General features: G+C 44.5%; 1 long non-coding RNA gene across 1 annotated transcript; it reads left to right on the top strand.

Annotated features, from left to right (window-relative positions):
• The first annotated feature begins 2,072 nt into the window (after positions 1 to 2,072).
• On the top strand, positions 2,073 to 4,585 carry LOC139831356 (uncharacterized). Its single transcript, XR_011746067.1, has 3 exons — positions 2,073 to 2,506; positions 3,432 to 3,531; positions 3,648 to 4,585. It is a non-coding gene; the product is annotated as an uncharacterized lncRNA (long non-coding RNA).
• Positions 4,586 to 4,957: the final 372 nt, after the last annotated feature.

The following is a 4,957-nucleotide window of genomic DNA, read 5'->3' as shown; positions in this document are numbered from 1 at the left end:
CGGGCGGCTTCTGGTGTGGTGGCAAGAGACCATAGCACCTTCATGGGTGCGTCTACCAAGGTATATGAGGGGGTTCTGGAGCCTTTGATTGTGGAGGCTCTTGCCGCTCGAGATGCCTATGTCTATGTTGTTCAAAGGGGGTTTGATAGAGTTGTTCTGGTAACGGACTGTTAAATCTTGATGAGGCATTTGGTGGAGAGGAAGATTGATCGTTCAGTCATTAGGACCATCTTAGATGAGATTAGTGAGTTGATAAGTAGCTTTTCCTCTTTTCATATTTTGTATGAGGGTCGCGAGGCTAACCAAGTGGCTCATTAGAAAGAATAATATCTCTCTAATGATATATATTTTATAATATATGTATCTTGTATTATGTTGATTAAATTGATAATCTAAGGATACACATAGGCACTACAAGAAATATGCAAGGTGTCGACGGCGAGAATATGGAAGGTGCCGACGGCTTCTCGCCGTCGGCATAGACCCGAAGACCGTCGGTACACTGCGGTCAGCAGCATATGGCGTCGGCACACTTCAGGTTGCCGTCGGTGTACACGAAGCCGTCGGTGTAGACGGCCAGATCGAGCCATCGGCGTTGGAAAGGTCGGGCCATCATAGACGGCTAATGGTCGTTTGGCCTGGACGACAGGTACGTCGACGGCTTAACCGCTGGAACAGGCGGAGGGGAAGGGCCGGTCGAGGAACACGTGGCAGTTCCGCGATCCCGAGATCTCCAGGCTCGAGAACAGGGTGACCGACGTCGGGCCAGCGAGGAAATAGAACCACTAGCGGACGCACCATCGGAACCACCAGGAGAAGCATGAGCAGAAGCACCAGGAGAATAACGGCTAGCGTGAACTAGTGTGATGTCACGCGATGAACCCGGCGTGCCAGAAGCACGACCAAAGGGTCAGTTCTAGGACGAATGGGATAGGGGAATGTTGATCCTAGCCTTCAAGTTCTTCACCGGCTCCACGCCCGACTTCAGCTTCACTGCTATCACAAAATTATCCATCTCCACGTAGCTTTGCCAATATTTTCAGCAATTGGCTTTAGTGGTTGATTATAGGTTTAAAGTACCTATTAGAGTGGGAGCGTTTGCCCTTTTTTAATTGCTTTGGTTATATAGAAATGACAAGTGACTGTGTACATCTTAATTATGCAGAGCGCGGGTGTAATATTTAAACATTTTAAGTAATAAACTGCTCTTTATCGAAAAATATACTAGATCTTTTATTATGGACCTAAGTTAAATTTGTGCATGGATTAAAATCAGATTTCAATTTGCTTCTACCTAGAACAGACCCATCTATTAACACGCATGTTTTGGGCCTCTAGCGTCTTTTTTCTGAGCTGATGATTTTCGCTTCGTCAAACTGGGCCTTAATGGGCCGACCACGTGTTTTCCTTTCCCGATCCCATCGCTGCGATTCCAGACGCTACCGTCCGATTCTCAGCGAACAAACCAAAGCAACCAACGTCCCTCTGCAGTAGCGAAGAGTACGTCAGAGGATCTCATTCCGATTTTTAATACCTGGCCAGATTCAAGAGTTAAGCAATTGCCATGAAAAAAATGTATATTATATTATTATATCGCTTGGTTGTGCCTGATGAAGCATATCGAAACGCAAAAGTAGGTTAGATGAGATTAACTAGTGCATCCAGTGTATACCTGCATTAGTAATCCGGCGGTGCGGGCATCCGGTAAGCGGGCGACGGCGATCAGCGGCGGGCGTCTGCCATGATAAGAGCATCTCCACTCGTTTAGTCTCCCCACACCAAAATCGGGACGAAACAATCGCTGGATTGGACGAAATCTACTTCACTACTTCTAAGGGCATGTACACTGCTAGCCTCTTACCTGAGCGCTAAATGAGTCAGTTACTCCATGCAGCCAAGCGCCGGCAGCCTAGCTAACATATTTTGCATTGTTATTCACAGCGCCGGACTCTTAATTGTGCATCGATGCTTCAAAAACGGCCGGGAATAGCAAGAAACTACCGGTAATCTATTCCTAGCGCCTGGGCATAAGCGCCCCGTTATACATACCCTAAGGCCTTGTTTGGCAGCCCGGGTTCTGGGTGGATTCACGTGTATTTTACCAGCCTAGCCCATTACCCAGAAATACTCGCTACAGCCCATTTGGCAGCCCGGTATAGAGGCGTGTAAGCCCGAGAAAACTCCCACAAACTCGTCGGGTCGACGGGTTTCCAAGACGCGAGCAGGGTGACGCGTTTCTTACACGCGCGTCGGCGGCGGCTGCAGCAAAACTACCGTCGCGGTGGAGCTTCACCGACGGCGCGGTCGATCTTGCCGCCGTCAGATTTCGCCGCCGCCAGATCTCGCCACCGCGTCCTCCCGCCACCACCTCCTCGACACGAAGACCTCTTCAGTCGCCAGATCCCGCCGCCTCCTCGCCGTCGCCCCCAACAGAACCTCCAACCACCGTATCCTCTGCGCCGTCAGCTCGGCCACCAGCAGCTCCGTTGAACTGGCGTTCACTCCGGTATGAATTTGTTATACTCTGTGACTTACCTGTGCATGGAAAATTTTATCTGGCTTAATTCGTTGAGCCTTGTAGTTGCCTGTAGGATCCGTAGTTGTGCAGTTATACTCTGAAAATGTTGTGGATTTGATGATATTCAAGTAGGCATCTTCACCGATGGTTATGCATTGTTAGTTCTGAAATTCCCATCAATTACGGCTGAGCTCAAAAAGAGGGTTAGGGCATAACACGTCTATACTTCAGGCGTTCAAGCAGAGCTCTGGTATGGTGTTTTGGTATATACATGGCGAGTACTTTGTAGTTTCTCACAGCAGGTCAAGCATACAATCTCTGCCTGGGGTTCAGGCGTCTATACTTCAGGCGTTCAGCGAGCTTGATATTGCAGAATCTTGCTAAGTGTTGGGCTTGGTTGCTATGAGTACTGATAGGTGTGCTGTCAGATAACTCAAATGCAAAGTTATGGACGTTATCGGTGTTTGTTTTTGTTTCTGTCCTGGCTTGGACATGTCGTGTCCTGAAGCTTTTAGACATTGTTGACTTGCCCTGCTAAAACAAGTCTGCTTGGTCAGCATACTATTTACACATTGTTGACTTGCATCTGCTAAAACAAAGCGTAGTAGTTTCCGTTTGCTCATCTTCCTATTTAGGCTTTGTTGATTCGTAGTTATGATTTCATATCTGTTGGATAGTTGCCTTCTGGTTCACGATTTTGTTATTTCTGTAGATTTTCCTTTTACCGTCGACTTATCCTCGGTCTGGTCTATCTTCAGTTTAGGCTTATGTTTATCTGTGTGAGTGAACTTGTCCATGTCCACTGATTATATGCCTCTGTTTAGTAACTATTTATGCCTCTGTTTAGTAACCATTTATGCCTGTTTATGCAGTAACATATGCAGCTTACTAACAGTTTATGCCTCTTTTTCAGGAACCCAAGCCTTATTGGATTTCAATCGAAGAGGAGGAGGGTCCACCAAGCTGGGACCCTGTGCCTGACCCTTGGAGCTGTTTACCTCATCCTGGCAAAGGTAAAAGCAATTCTTTGTTTCTTAATTTGCTCTTTCATTGTTGTATACACATAGTATACCTTGTTTCTGCATATATTTTTGTTGATCTTGTGGTACATGTTTTTCTTCATTGATAGAATGGATCTACAGAGCATAGAGCGTATTAGAAAGAGGAAAGCCGATGATGAGGATGAGTTGTTGTTCTTTATTATTCCAGCACTGTATGTGCATCTTAGTAATAAAGTGGAAAAAACTATACGCCATCCCTCCTTCCTATATGGCAAGCGAAAAGTCACAGAAATCCTTAGTGGCCATATTAAGGACTGTTTGGTGGCTTTTAGAATGGAACCTCACATCTTTATATGGCTGGCAAACTATCTTAGAGATGAAGGATTGCTATCAGATACTAGGATCAAGGTTGAAGAGAAGCTTGCCTTCTTTCTTTATATGATCTCACATAATGCTTCTTATGAAGACTTACAACTAAAGTTTAAGCATAGTTGAATATGATGAACATCAGTGACATATTTTCCGTTTTATGCCTCTGTTGTAATCTGATGAACGATATAGACACCGGTCGTATACTGTATGCACGTACACTAGTCGATCTAATGGTAGACTAAAGACATCGGTCTGAAGTAACATATACAGTTTACTCACTGTTTATGCCTCTGTTGTTTCAGGAATGCACCATAATTGAACTTCAGGAATCCAAGAGGAGGACGCTCCATAGCTAGTAGTTTTTAGTGTATGTTTTCTAAGATTGTGAACTGGCGAATTTGTCATCTCTGCTTCCAAAGTTGAGCACAAGAAGTGCCATGTTAATATATTTGCAATTTGCACTATTTAAATTTAGCACTGTAATTTGCACTATTTATTTTCCAGACCTGCCTATGTTTTATGGATATGATTACATATTGTTGGAGGTGTGTGTGCATGATGTTACTTGATGGAGCTATAATTGATATTACACCAGGTTCAGGTGCCCACCATAGATTCTCCTGTTCAGTCTTTTAAGATCTTTGTAGCATCAAAGTGCACAATACTTGATATTACACCAGGTTCAGGTGCTCACCATAGCTTCTCCTGTTCAGTCTTCTAAGATCTTTGTAGCATCAAAGTGCACAATGCTTCTTGCCATGTTATGAGATGTTCTCTATGAATACTTGTGTGTTATTGTAGATGCTGCTGCACTGCATCATAAAGTTACTGTCTTCGAAATGCTTATAAAGAAATGTCTGTGTAAAGCTTATGATTTTACTTCATATTGAATGGTATATAGTTTTGATTTTTATTACTTCACAATGCAACATGCCATTTGCTCCCAGTTTGTATTCAAATGCGATCAGATTAATCCCTGTGTGCCAAACGATGGGATTGGGTGGAGAGTATTGTGGTGTGAGAGTATTGGGTGGGAGAAAGGGAATTGGGTGACGGAAGTGTATTC

The sequence above is a fragment of the Lolium perenne genome, chromosome 5 (genome assembly GCF_019359855.2).
Source record: "Lolium perenne isolate Kyuss_39 chromosome 5, Kyuss_2.0, whole genome shotgun sequence".
Lineage (NCBI taxonomy): Eukaryota > Viridiplantae > Streptophyta > Magnoliopsida > Poales > Poaceae > Lolium > Lolium perenne.
The sequence above is the reverse complement of the archived record's forward strand: the minus strand, read 5'-3'. Positions and strand labels throughout refer to the sequence as shown.